We start from the raw sequence: 15109 nt of genomic DNA on the forward strand, positions 1-15109 counted from the left end.
AACTCAAGGGTCTTTTAAATGAAAGAACTTTGCAGACGTTTGGGTTCAGATGTAGGTCAAATTCTTGGCTTTTTCCTTTAATTCTTTGACTTTACAAGACTATTTTTGAGAACACTGGGATACTTTATAAACCTCTTTAAGGGAATCACATATTCTTTTAGTGATGTCCAGGTGAACTAAAAATGGCGGCCCTGGTGTCATCACCAAGACTTCAGTCCGAGGGGAGAAAGTAGTTCCAGTGAGTGGTTTGGCATTGCAATCCGGTCAGAGATGGAGAGAGCCCACTGTGGACACACACCGAGTCTTAGAGGACAGTGTGAACTAGGGGGATAGGCGCGCCTTTGGAATTCAACATACTATTGAATTCTAGCCTTGTCATTTGTTACTGGGTGACCCTGAGCAAACGCTTCACTGTTCTGGGTCACCGTTTTTCCATCTGTAAAATGAGGCTCTATTCCAACCACCTCATAAGGCAGGGGCGAGGTTTACGCTGGGACAATAACATATGGTTCCCAGGCACTGATCAAAGACAACCACCTTTACCAGCCAGGAGTGCTTCATGCATAGCTTTCTGTGCAGTGCACTTATTTCTTGATTTATTTTCAATATAAGGGGACCCACTTGTTCCGACTATACTCCCAGTTAGGTCACGTGGGTTCTAAGACCAGCTTTGCCACTCCCTAGAGTGCAAGTCACAATTTCCTTGTTTAAACATCTCAAGGCCCCTCCCAACCTCAACAGTCTCTAGAAGAGATCTTTTCCCCTGCTTGGAATTTTTGATATTCACATTAACCGTACTGTAAGAGAACATTCCATGGTACTAGTTAAAAAAAAAAACCTGTAACTTATGGAGCGCCTGTTATGCACATATACATGTTATGGCATTTAAAGGTCACAACAGGGGCGCCTGGGTGGCGCAGTCGGTTAAGCGTCCGACTTCAGCCAGGTCACGATCTCGCGGTCCGGGAGTTCGAGCCCCGCGTCGGGCTCTGGGCTGATGGCTCAGAGCCTGGAGCCTGTTTCCGAGTCTGTGTCTCCCTCTCTCTCTGCCCCTCCCCCGTTCATGCTCTGTCTCTCTCTGTCCCAAAAATAAATAAACGTTGAAAAAAAAAAAAAATAAAGGTCACAACAAACATGGGAGGTAGACATTTGCATCCCCATCAATGGGGGAGGGAACAGATCCAATGAAAAATATTTTTTTCCATAATTACGAAGTCAGCATTTGGCACAAATGAGATTTGAACACAACTTTATCACAGTGCCCTTGTCCCCAGCACGCTAAATTCCTAAATACTGCTGGTTATTACAACAGGACTGATTATTCAGAGATAGACTCTTCCTTCAGGGTTTTTCATTTTCCTCTCCCCTATTCTCTGACTTCTTACCAATCGTTAGATTAACCCCTCCACAAGAGGTTTTGCGGAAATGGGAAAAACTCTAAATTCCTAGTGATCTTCTAGATTCCTTGGAGTGACCCATATCAATATTGCCTGCCAAATTCTGGGGCACCTGGGTGGCTCAGTCGGTTAAGTGTCTGATTCTTGATTTCAGCTCAGGTCATGATCTCACGGTTCATGGGTTCTAGCCCCACGTCAGGCTTTGTGCTGACAGCATGCGAAGCCTGCTTGGAATTCTCTATCTCCTCTCTCTCCTACCCCTGCTCGCATGTGCACTTTCTCTCTCTCTCTCTCTCTCAAAATAAATAAGCTTTAAAAAATTTAAAAATCCATATCCTACTAAATTCAAAGCAAGTATATCCCCAGCTCATCTTTTCTTAGCTGGATCCCCCAAATGTCCCAGACTACCCCAACCCTGACCCAAGAGCTGAGGAAGCAGGAATGGAAACCAATGGCAGTCTGAACAGATTCCAGCTAAAATAACTGGGCTTTTCTAGGTTTATAAAATATATGAACATGTAATCATATTGCTCAGGCCCCTTCCAGGGCCTCGGAGAGGGTTCACTGAAATGAGGAGCCCCTAGGTGTTTGCTCCCTCAGCGGCAGGAGACCCACCTCCAGCATTTCCTTGCTCAATGGCATTTCGCAATGAGACTTGCTCTCATTCACACATGGCTACAGACACATTCATAGTCAAGTGGAAACAATGACTGCTATCAAATATGGTCTAATTCCTCTGTTACTGCTCTCATAACTGATGGATTTCCTTTCTTAAAATTCAGAATTATTTGATTTTCATTATTTGCAGCCATCACATGATCAAAGAACTTCAGGGCTAGAAATAAACAGAGGCACTACTAATCCACAAACCGTTTGGATTTCCAGGGATGAGAAAACTGAAGCCTAGAGAGCCTGTGTGACCCAGGCAAGCTCCAGAGACAGGCTCTTGTCCATAGCAGGGCACTGCTGAGTGCTTATTCTGCCCAGGAGAGGGAGAAGCACAGACGTGCTCACCGCCCTAGGGATTTTCCTCTGCTTGGGGAATCTGGATATATTTCAAGCAAGACAGTAGTTGATAAAAGTGAAATTATTGCCAGAGGCAAGAAGTGTGACCTCTACCCCATTCAATACTTTTAACATTCAAAATATAGAAAGTTTGTTAGCTTTACCTATCAAATGTGAGCCTCCTACCACTGATTCATCCAGCTTCTCCTGAACCAACTGGGCTATCTGTGCTGCAGAGAAGTCCCTTGGGGGTTGAAGATTATACGATTTGAAGAAACTTCCAAAGGCCCTCCCTTTTTATCCAAACTTTATTGTTTTTTGCCAGAAGCACTATAAAACGTTACTGCAACGGACAGGTCCAGTGTGTTTTATAAAGTACAGGTGTGTGTGTGTGTGTGTGTGTGTGTGTGTGTGTGTGTGTTTAAATAAGACAGAATATGTTTCTGAGAATAGAAATACAAAATAGTTGAGTTAATCCCAGGAGGAAAATGACCAACCCAATAAACTATTTTCCAAATTAACTGCATCCTCTAAAATAATTTTGTGGATCCATTTTTAAAGAGATCTTCACAAATATAGAAACTCCACATAATAAATCCATGTCAATATTCAAGAGCAAATGACTTGTTGCTTCTGGTCATGGTCTTAAGTGAGAAGGAAAATCTTGGCCAAACGACTTGCAGGAGATTATGGGAGGGGACAAAGAAGAAGTGGGGTGGGGACCCTCCCTCCAGCCTTAAGGTTTTAAAATCTTTCTTCTTTTTAAAACCGCGGAATCTTTCTTCACATGGACGGGCATGAGCTCAGCAGTGAAACACAATGGAGGAAGTTGTTCCAGTGAAGGCAGGGGTGAAGGTCTTGCTCCCCCATCTTCCCTTACATACATGGACACACAGACACACTTCCCCCAGTTCTATTTCCTAAGGCGCCTGTGAATCCCTAGAAGCCCCTTGAGGCGCAAGTTCTTTAAAGTCTAGTTAATGAGCACTAGCAACAAATACAAGTTTAAGGAGCTAAAGGAGTCTGATAGTACCCACTTGCAATCATGCTGATGGATATGATGTGGAATAAGATTAAAAAAAAAAAACAACTTACTTGAAATTGAAAAAGATCGAAACTCTAGAATAGTGTCGTCTAACAGAACTTTCTGCAATGATGGAAATGTTCTGTGTCTGTGCTACCCAATACATTAGTCACGAGCCATGTTTAGACATGGAGCCCTTGAAATGGGGCTAATGGGATTGGGAACTGAACTTTTAATTTTATGTAATTTCAATTAACGTAAATGTTAATGTAGACGGCCTCACATGGTTACTGGCTACTGAATGGCGCAGTTCTAGACCATTTCTCTTATGTAGGTAGAAATACAAGGAGAGACTTTGCAATGAAATACAGGTCTACTCTCCTTGTGGAAGCATCTGAGGAAGCCGATCATTCCCTGCCCCCCACCACCTCATCCTTCTTAATCTCCTCTTTGTTCCATCAAAAGCAAAGCTCAGACAAGAGCCCTTCTGTATGAGCTTCCTGTTGCTGCTATAACAACTTGCTACAAGCCAATTCTTTTTCAGTTCCTGAGGTCAGAAGTCCACCCTGAGCCTCTGTGGGCTAATATCAAAGTGGTGGCAAAACGGCATTCCTCCTGGAGGCTCTGGGAGAGAATTTGTCTTCTTCACTTCCCTAACTCTCGAGGTTGCAAGCACTCCTTGGTGGAAACCCATTTCTCTATCTTCACAGCCAGCAGTATGGCATCTTCCAGTCTCCCTCTGCTTCCATCATCACATTTTCTCCTCGGATTCTGACTCGGAACCTCCTGCCTCACCCTTATAAGGACCCTGTGACTACCTTGGGCCCATCTGGATAAGCAGAGATAACCTCCTGAAGCTCAAGATAAACTCAAGAACCTTACTTTAATCATAGCCACAGAGCCCCAGTTGCCATGTTATTGGGCAACATATGCACAGCTTTTGAGGCTGTAGGCATCTTTGGTGGGGGGCGGGCATTATTCTGCCTACCACACCTTTTGTTGTGGATTAACTTGAAGTAAGGCTAGTGCCTTTCATTAAATTCATTAATGGCCAGCTTCGAAAAGGTAGCCTTGGTTGGTAAGGCTTCACTGCAGTTACCCACAAGTTAGGTGAGGTTTTCTCACTCTTTACTTTAACCTGGTGGTTCCCCAAATTTAGCGAGCATCAGATCACCCATGGGCTTGTGAAACAGATTGCTGGACTCAAACCCTGGAGTTTCTTCTGATCCAGCAGGTCTGGAGTGGGCCCAAGAAATTTGCATTTCTCAGCCAGGTGCAATCATTTTAACATATGTCCATAAATTCTTTGACATCCCTCCTTTCAAAAGATGGAGTCTTACTTTCATCCTTTGGAGTATGGGCTAGATTTCGTGACCCAATTCTAACTATATTTGATGGATGTGAGGGCATGTGATTTAAAGACAAGGCTCTCTCATTCTCTAAGCATCAACTTCCAGCCACAGTTGAGCCTTCAGATTACTGCAGCTTGCAGTAACAACTTGACTGCAACCTCCTAAGAAGCCCTGGGTCAAATTCACCCAGATAAGTCACTTCTAAATTCCTGACCCACAGAAACTGTGTGAAATAAGACAAGTTTTTTGATACTTAAAGCCACTAAACTTTGGGGTAACTTATCACACAGCAACAGATAACTAATATGTCAGGTGGTGCTGATACCACTGGTTTGAGGACCACATTTTGAGAACCACTGGTCCAACCCACACACTGTGGAAGGCACCGACATTTCCCCTGCCTGCCTGGATATGCTTCAGAGAACCAGAGGAGGGTAATGTTCTTTGGTTTATATGCACTGCATATTCATTTTCTGTTTTCTGCAGATGTATTCTGTTACCAGCAGCCACTCTCTTGCGGAAGAGCTTTTACTGGGAAGAATAACAACAGTATGACAACTGATAGCTCCACTCCAGAAGCCCATTTCTGTCTACTCAGGCATCAAAAATGTCCTGCACATGGGTGAAGAACCAGGCAGGTTTAAGGAGAAGAGGAAATGATTGAAAGACTAGACCATCACTCTCTCTCACCCTCTATTCAGCCTGGAGGTGACAATGAAGAAAGAAAACAAAACTCTTGACAAGAGAGGGACGGATAGAACTAGGAGCCAGGAGAGCAAAGGGGTGTCCAACTGTTAAATAATGGAAAACTGAAGCTTCTCCCATTGTGTCGGAGAGGCCAGTTCCTGAGCCAGCTGTAAAGGAAATGGGGAGTTTACATTATCTGGGATGTCAGTAAGAACTGAGTGGACACACTTCCTGTCTGGTTCTCCCCAGGGACCAGCAGCCTCTTCGGCAAAGATGCTCTTCCAAAGGTTTCATTTGTTGTTTACTTTCTCAATCGGCAAACGTGGTCCAAGAGGGGAAACACGGCTCCAAGAGGGAGGGAAGGGAATGGTCGTGGATACAGAGCGCCACACAGAAGGGAGCGGAGGGGGGCTGGGAGGCAGGGAAGGGTGGCAGTTCGGCAGGATGGCTGTCTCTGATTCAGGCAGCGTCAGGCAAGCTGGCCAAGCTGGTGCATTTCAGCGATACCCGTTCTCTTTAATGGGGTGTCTCTGGCTTTTCCATTTATTCTATAGAAACTTAAAATATGACATATGATTCCATTTATGTGAAATTCTTGGAAAGGCAAAACTAATCTAGAGTGACAGAAAGCAGAAAAGCGGTTGCCCCAGGCCAGTATTGAGGGAGGAGTGGGAATTTGGGGTGTGATGGAAACGTTCCATATTTTTGCTGTGCTCGTGGTTACCCGGGTGCACACATCTGCCACACTTGATTGAACTGTACGCTCAGAATGGGTACATTTTATTGTACGTAAATTATATCTTAATAGTATGGATCTTAAAAAAGTATGACTCATGAGGAGCCCTCTGGTGGGGCATCAAAGACTGGTTTGGCAAAAACAAGAGTTATCTGGTAGAAAAGGGATTCAACTAGTTGTGTGTGGTCTGAGAAATGGAACCAGAATAAATGTCTGCATGCTATAGGAAGCAGATTTCTACTCAATGTATTTATGTCAGTCATTTAACAAAGGTTCATTGAAAGCCCTATCTGTAAAACTCTTTAACTCTCAGATGTAAAAAAAAAAAAAATAATAATAATAATAAATAATTTGGCTTCTCTATTACCCATTTTCCATTTAAAAAGCCAATCTTTCAAAGAATGGAATATCCTTTGATTTGAGGTTTTCCCATCTTCCCAGAGGTCGTGTCTGACTTCTAGCAGGTTCTCTTAGTGCCAAGGCATTGAGGGGATGTCTAGCCCTCAAGGCCTACTCCATACATCCATGCAGGGATCTTCCTATTCTCAGCCTTGGCCATGAGCCACGTGGTTGAAGAGCTGGCGCTGGCTGCAGTCCACGTGACCTTGACCTTCTGTGCCATCGCTGAGCCATGTTAAGGGAGGGCGTCATGGTCACTCTGCTGCTTTTGTGCCATAGTGGATATGGGGTATCCCACACCCAGCTCTCTGCGAGTTTGTCTCTCACCCCATGTGTCTAGAACTGTGACAAAGACACAATATGTGTGTGGTGTTGCTGCTTCCCAGGACGCCACCTTGCAAAGTGGACCCCAGGTTCTCCAGTCTTGGGTCCCCCGAAACATCCTGGAATCGCGGAGATGCGGCCTTAGCCTAGTGGTTAAGAGCAACAACTCTAGACCCAGACCCCTCATATCCTTGCTCTGCCAGCTGCTGGCCATATCACTGGGGGAAGCATTCATTTCTTCTGTCTGAGTCTCTGCCATCTGGGGGAAGTCATAGTTCTTGGTCCACAAGACGCAGTGGGGGGTCTGATGAGGTAACACCCGAAGCTCTTAGAAGAATGTGTGGCACGAGGCTCTTGCTTACGGACTTTCCACACCTCTGCACGCCCTGCCGTCACGGTTTTTACCTTTATGGCTGCTTCTCTCTCTCCTTGAGCCACTCCCTCGCAGAGAGAGGGTTTTGCCTCTTGGGCACCTGGTATAATCTCTTTAATGGTCCCGGTTTGAGAAAACACTTAGTCCAAAGGCTTTTCTTTATTTTTTCCTCCTTTCCCCTCTATGCAGGCCTCTCCCTTGAAGCAATAAGGAAAGAATAACTGCTTGAAAGAGCATAGGGAAAAGCGGGAAATACGGACAGAAAAAAGTTCGTTTGTATTGATGTCGTCAAATCCAACACGACATCAAACGCATTCTGTTTTCATTAAAATGCAGGAAAAGGTGCATCTTACAATAAGTGAAATTCTGCATTTCCTTCTGCACAATACAATATCTGTTCTACGCAATACCCTGATGAAGGAAACCAGCAGGAACCCTGATCAGGGTTCAGAGGAAGAGATGTGGCTTGAGTTATTCTGGTCAGAGGAAAGCTCAGAACCCTGAGCTCAGAACTCTTTATGAGGGCTGGGAGGAAGAAAAGCTTTCTCTTCTGTGCGCTGTGGTAGGAATATTGAAACAAAGCCTAGCATAACCGTAGCCATTCGCTATATGAGTTTCCCAGGATTGTCATAACAAATTGCCACCAACTGGATGGCTTAAAACAACAGAAATTTATTCCCGTACAGTTCTGGAGGCCAGGTGTCAGCGGGTTCGATTCCTCCTGGAGGCTCTGAGGGAGCATCCATCCTGGGCCTCTCTCCTACATCCTGGCAGCCGCTCCAATCTCTGCCTACATCACCATGTGGCCTCCCCTGTTTTTTTTCCCTTCTCCGTGTCTTCTCCTCTTCCTCTAAGGACACCTGTCATTGGATTTAGGGCCCATGAAGATACTCCAGGATGATCTAATTTTAAGATCTTTAATTACATCTGCAAAGATCCTTTTTCCAAATAAGGTCCCATTCAAAATTCCAGGTGGACATATATTTTGTGGAGCCATCATTCAAGCTGCTGCAGAGTAATTAAAATGTAAGGGTTTTCTGACTGAGCTTCTGGGAACCTACATGATACTCAAGAGTATGTGGCTGATGTTCAGTACTTTCCAAACGGCAGATTTTGAAAGGCAGTGGACATCTACTACCTGGTTGAAAGCCGGGGAACGAAATTAAAGGAGAAAAGAAGGGCCAGGTACTCGGAAGAAAAACATAACTTTAGAGCTTTCCTAAATCTCTCCTGGTGCCCAACTTCTATCATTTCTAAATATTTAACCACATGTCATAATTACTGTGGTCTGAGTCTTTCCACCCACACAGAAAGGGCTAGAAACTTGACCATGGCCAGACAGCCATTCCTTCCATGAAGCTCAGGAAGCAGACGGGACATTATAGCCCTATAGGTTCCCGGATACTTGTTTAAATAGGCTTCCCCTGCCCTGCCCCAAATCTGTTTTGTAACTGTGATCTCTCATTCCTGCTTCCTAGGAAACTTCTCAAAGGGGTAGCCCTCAGCTCTGGCTCCATTTGAGCCCCCTGGTGACGTCTCAGACCTCAAAATATTTAGAGAGGACAGCGGCCTTATTCTAAGAGTGCCTTTGCCAGTCAATTTAATTGTCAAGTGACAATTTAACTCTTCTTGAAAGGCATATGGGGCATATTATGTACAGATCAGGATGCTTTAGTTTGGAAGGAATAGAAATTCGAACTTAAAATGGCCAAGACATTAAAAAGAATTTAGTAGGGCTCACGAATAGAAGTCCAGATGTATGATGGGTTTTAGACTTGGACTGATCGGGACTCTGGCCCCATTTTTCTGCAGTTCTCTTCTTTTCTACACGTTTCGGCGGGCTTTCTTCTTGGTAGCAAATGGCTACAGTTATTCTAGGCTTTGTACCAATATTCCTACCACAGCACACAGAAGAGAAAGCTTTTCTTCCTCCCAGCCCTCGTAAAGTGTTCGGAGCTCAGGGTTCTGAGCTTTCCTCTGATTGGAATAATTCAAGCCACATGTCTTCCCCTGAACCAAACAGGTAGGATTATTCTGATAGGTAGGGTTGATTAGATTAATGAAGGCCCACCCCGAGCAGGAATGGGGACAAGCCCCCAAACCAAATGTGGCTCCACCAGCAGGGAGAGACGAACTGGCTGTGAAAGAGGCAGCACCCAGTGTTCCTCTACCCCCCCCTCGCAGCCAAGCAGCTGACATTCTTTCTAGAAGCATTCCTTCCTCCAGGGGTTCACAAATGTGCTTTACACTTTGCAAAGGATGTTCATTTGAAAATCACTGTGATGTAGCAAATCACACAAATATTTGGCGTGGAGATAAGAAAAATCATCTAATGACCTGTGGTCCTTTCAGAATTAATTTTCTCTGATCCAAGGCATGGTGCAATGAAGCTCCAGGTCCCCGGTGTGTTTAAGAAGGTGTTGGTTTGTTTAATTAATTTATTTAGAGAGAGTGTGCACACACGCAAGTGCAAGCTGGGGAGGGGCAGAGAACGAGGGAAAGAGAGAATCCCAAAGAGGCTCTGTGCTGTCACCAGAGAGCCGATGCTGAGCTCGAGCCCATGACTCTGGGATCATGACCTGAGCTGAAATCGAGTCAGACACTCAACTGGCTGAGCCTCCCACATGCCCCAAGAATATGTTTTTGATTACTGTGAGGTTTGCCCATAACAACAAACATCTTTTAAACTTGCCTCTAAGAGGTCATAAGATGAAGGAAGAAAAATAGATAACAAAATTAACCCAGGAAAGAAAGAAAGAAACCTAGTTTTTCGCCAATGGATGATGTAATGGCTATTCTGATGTGTCAATATAGCTGGGCCACAGTGCTCACGTACTGCATATAGATATAGATATACATATATAGATATAAATATAGATATACCAAACATTATTCTGGATGTTTCTGTGAGGGTGTTTTTGGATGAGATTTACACTTAAATTGGTGGACTCTGAGTAAACCAGACTGCCCTCTAAGTGTGGGTGAGCCACATCCAATCAGTTGAAGGCCCAAATAGAGCAAAAGGCTAACTTAACATCCCCCAAGCGAGAGGGAACTTTCCAGAACAGCTTTCACTCTTCCTGGCTTTCAGCAGATGCCTTCGGACTCAACTACCACTTGCTGAGTCTCCAGCTTGCTGGCCTCATCCATCAGATTGAGACTCACCAAGTCTCCACAATCGTGTGAGCCAATCCCTTAAACTAAACCTCTTCCCATAGGCAGCCCCATCCTATCGGTTCTGCTTCTCTGGAGAGCCCTGACTGGTACAGATGGTGATAGACACGAGCGTCCCCATGGGAGGGGAGGTTACAATATTTGTCCTGAGAAGTGGGCGGTTCTGGTAATTATTGCTGCGTGACAAACTATACCAAAACTCAGTGACTTAAAACAACTACCTTACTTTTTCTCAGAATTCTTGACAGCTGAGTGGTTCTTCTGTCGGTGTCACCAGGGGTCACTCGTATGGGCACACTCAGCTGGTTTGCTAGTGGCTGGGCTCAGGTGGCACGTGGAGACGGTCGGACTTCTCTCTACATACCTCGTGTCAGGGCCCCTCTCTCCCTGTGACTTTTCCACGTATCCCTGCAGTGGTCTATGGCAAGGCAGCCTGACCTCTTACACAGAAGCCGGGGACATCGAAAAGGGTAAAGCAGGAGCTGCCAGGTCTTCTTGAGGCTAAAGCCCGGAACTAGTGCAAGGTTAAATTCCATCGCAGTTTATTGGCTAAAGCCAATTACAAGGACGAGCCCCGATTCAAGGGGAGGGCACCTCCCAAGGGCCTCCATACTGCAAGTATGGTTTATGGAGCCCCATGATCTTATCTGATTGACACCACAGGCTAAGCGTGCCATTCTGCAAATGGATCCTTCAAATCTATCACCACAGAAGAGAGGTTGAGATCTCCTGGCCTCAAACAACATACGGCAGCCAGTGAGAAACCCATGTGATGGCCTATAGGTTTCCTCTCCGGCCCAAATACTCAGTCTCCCTATGAGCGCTCCCTATGAGCGCTCTCTTTTCCCATTAGCCTTCTTCAGTGCCTACTGTCCCTACATGTATCGTTTCACTTTCCCCGCCCACACTAATCTGGTGACTCGTATTACATGACTGATTATGACCAGATTCTCTCTAAAAATGGGGAATGGAAGATTAAAGTAATTAACCGGCTCCTTCAGGCAGGCTATTTCCTATATTAGGTCTTAATGCCTTCATTTTATCATTCAAATAATCAGGTGAAAGCTGGAGCTTTGGAAACATTGTCCTCAGAGGACCTGATTTTGCCCTTGGCTTCTGGACCCCGGCTCGCCCGGCAGGCGTTGTCAGCGGAACCCCATGTAGCATCCAATTCGCAGATACACAAAGCCCATCTGAGCCACCGTGAATGTCACGAGTCGTCCGTGAGAAGAGCATCTAGGAATCCCTGACGGCCAGGACGGGAGGGTCTGGGGAGCACACACTGGTGGGAGGGGGTGGGTTCCAGGCCAGCGTGTGGGATCACTGGGGGTTCTGGACCTTCTAGGCACAAGAAATCCGTGCTCAACCAGAACCTTCTCCAAGACTCTGACTGACGATGCCCAGGACGTGGCTACTTGGCTGAGCCTCTGGGAGCCCAAGAAAGAAAGTGAAGCCTTGAGGAACACACTTCAAACCCATTCCATGGCTCCTGGCAGAAGGAAAGTCTAAATTTAGATTTCTGACCAGACGGTTTCAGACACAATGTCTTACACGACAGGAAATGAACAGGTTTTCAGGAGAGAGGGGCCAGCTCCTCACCCACGGATGTATCTACCACACAGGAGGGGACACGTGTCAAGCACTTCTTACAGATGAGGCTCTGTGGAAGAGGAAGGGGACGTCACAAAGAGCAATAAAGCCGACCTTGCTTTAAGAAGCCTTTGGTCCAACAGACGTGGGTCCGACTTCTGCAGCCCGGGTCCTGCCTGGCTTTGGGATCACAGAGGGGGCCAAATGTGCCGGGAGATCATTCTGACGACAAGAAGGTTAGTCCTGAAAGAAGTGAGAGTCAGCAAGATCTTAGCGGGCAAAGCCGTGGGCAGAACAGAGCCATGCAGGGTGGCTGGGTGAGGGGGACTGGCACCTTGCCTACGTTCTATAGTCTTTCACCTTCTTGTCTCACCTGACCCTCACCTGACCTTTCACCTTCTTGTCTCACCTGAGCATCACTGCCTCTTCTGCCGAGGAGGACGCTGAGACCAGAGAGGTGAAGCGGCTGCCTTCAGGTCACACAGCCAGTTCAAGGCAGGACTGTGCCTCAGTCACGGCACTCAGGCCGCAGAGATCCCGACACAGGGGAGACAGGGAGGAGGAATGTCAGTCTTCTCCCCCAGAACAGGCATCCTGCCAAGTCCAAAAAGCAAAGTGCCTTGAGTGGAAGACAGCCCGCAGGTGAAGGCAGCCCCCTGGCCATCTGCCCAAGGGAGGCTGGCACAGTCGCCTGTGACCTGGGGACAGCGGCCTCTCCTGTCCCAGACAACAGCACCTGCTCGCCTCATCACCAGGCAGAGGAAAAACAAACCTCTGACAGCCCCACATCCTTCTGAAGCTCTCCCCAGACGTAGCGCCCACAGCAACCAAACAGAGGGCCAACAGCACCAGCCCGACCGCCCTGAAGAACCCCACAGAATGCAGGTGGAGACATGACCTCAGTGGGACCGCCCACCTAACACACCAAGTGCTTGCAGTGGGTTACCCATTTAGCCTTTCCACAGCCCTGGGCGGGAGTACCGTTACTACCCCACGCACCAGCCATAACCTCCACCCTGGAACTTCCCCTTCAGACACTCCAGTAACACCTCCCCTCGGGAGAGCCTAGCAAGTGACAAGTGAATGACACAATAGAATGCAAGTGCCGGGAAACCAAAGTTTGTGTCTGTTTTGCTCACCGATGTCACCCAAGCTTCTAGGACATTGCCAGGCACGTGGCAGATTTTCAATACATATTTGAGTGAAGCAAAGAACCATAAAACCATCCTAAGATGCACATGCTGAGTTGGCCAAGCAATTTGCTCCCACACGTTGGTCCTGAGGGTTGAAATTCAGATTTTTCCTTACTAAAGCCTAAGAGTAAAGTCCCTCGATGCTGTAATTCTATATACAATGTGACTGGTGAATGAGCCACATGCTCAGCCCCAGCCCTCGTTCACAGGGAGAAGGTTACAGAGGGAAGGGGACATACTTATTTGCCCCCAGGCTTATTTGCCTAAGGTGCACTTGGTCTGGCTGGACCCCTACCGCTCTGTCCCCCGCCCCCAGGGTCTGGATTCACCTGCTCAGATACACCCCAGCCACAGGGAGTGTAGAATTGGCTTGAAATAATATGTGCCCCTGAGCAGTAAGAGGGTTCCTCCCACACTGGCGTTTCGCTAGGTCTACACAATCTGCCAAGCGAGTGTGTTTGGCTCTCCAGATAAATGAGGAGCCAAAGGGTGTCTTTCTGACTGTGAATTCTTGGCATTTTTTTTCGCGCTTCTAAATAAGCAAAGTTAACACTGCCAGTGTTCTCTGGCACCGCTGAGGGCTGTTTAATGAATAAGAGAATCACAGATCGTGGTGGTAAAAGGGCCTCAGAAGTCACCTGATGCGGGGGTTTTCAAACCTTTTAGTCAATGGAATCCTTCTTTCAAACATAACCTTACCCTGAAATTTATCATTGTATACTATCGATCATATCATATCCTACAGAACACACATGAGATTATATTACAGGAGAGAAGCTGGCAGTGCTGTGGATAAAGTCAGGGGGCAGCCGAGTCCCCTCCCCCCGGCCCTCTCTTACCTTTCTTCCCTCTGGCAGCCAGTATGGGTTCCAGAAACACCAGTCTAACTTCACCCCCTCCCTAATGCAATGGGAAACAAAGGATCGGGGAGGTGAAGGGACTCGTCCAAGGTCACACCGCCAGGTAACGACCATGCTAGGGCTTGGGGTTAGCACTCGCTGTAGCGCGGCGCCCGCGCAAACCCACTTTCTGCAGCCCGGCGCCGGCGCAAACCCACTTTCTGCAGCCCGGCGCTTGCGCAAACCCACTTTCTACAGCCCGGCGCCTGCGCAAACCCACTTTCTAACCCTTGCACTGGAAGAAACACCTGCCAGCGCCGGGCAAGTGTGCCAAGAGGATGCTCCGCCTGCGTTGGTTGAGGGTGTTGCTTATGAAAGACAGTAAGGGCTACTTTAATATAAAATCTCAACTCTAAGGCAGAGTGCCCCAGCTCCTACTTTGGACATCTGAAAGGTGACAGAGCACTCACTGGCCTTCACTTCTCGTGTCCCGAGGAAACCTTAGTCCTCAAAATGGGCTCTTCAATGGCAGAGAATGCACAAACAAAACAGTCTTTTATTTATCAAAAACGAGGCGCTGGAAGTCATGTTAGGGAACCCAGCCCGCGCTCACCCTTGTGCAACCATCGAGACACAGTGTCCTCCCTGTGAAAGGCAGCACGTGACTCCGTAGACTCTCGAAACTTCCTCTAGCTCAGAGATGCTAAGAGCCTAGCAGATACAGAAAACAAATAGCTTCTCCCCCAGGTGGAGGAGTCTCTTCTCATACTGTCTCCTACCCAGGCAGGGAAAGAAGTGTAACCAGATGAGCCCGGGGCCACAGTCAGGGCCACGTGCCCTCCCGTGAGCAGAAATGCTGTGACTCACACAAAAATACTACATAAATGCCTCCAACCCCCAATATCCCTGCTTCAATAGGTCTTTCTTTTGCTCGGCTTCTCAGTTACCTTTCTCCTTAGCTTAACCTACTTAAAAAAAATTTTTTTTGAATGTTTATTTATGTCTTAAGAGACGGA

General features: G+C 46.9%; 1 long non-coding RNA gene across 1 annotated transcript in view; it reads right to left on the reverse strand.

The window, feature by feature from the left end:
- Positions 1 to 14300, reverse strand: part of LOC123590615 — a 37239-nt gene extending 22939 nt beyond the window's left edge. The window contains exons 1-2 of the long non-coding RNA XR_006708874.1: positions 14094 to 14300; positions 12471 to 12655 (exon numbers count right to left, since the gene is read on the reverse strand). This is a non-coding gene — a long non-coding RNA (uncharacterized LOC123590615). The remainder of the gene's footprint in view (positions 1 to 12470; positions 12656 to 14093) is intronic.
- Positions 14301 to 15109: the final 809 nt, after the last annotated feature.

Source organism: Leopardus geoffroyi, chromosome B4, assembly GCF_018350155.1.
Source record: "Leopardus geoffroyi isolate Oge1 chromosome B4, O.geoffroyi_Oge1_pat1.0, whole genome shotgun sequence".
NCBI lineage: Eukaryota > Metazoa > Chordata > Mammalia > Carnivora > Felidae > Leopardus > Leopardus geoffroyi.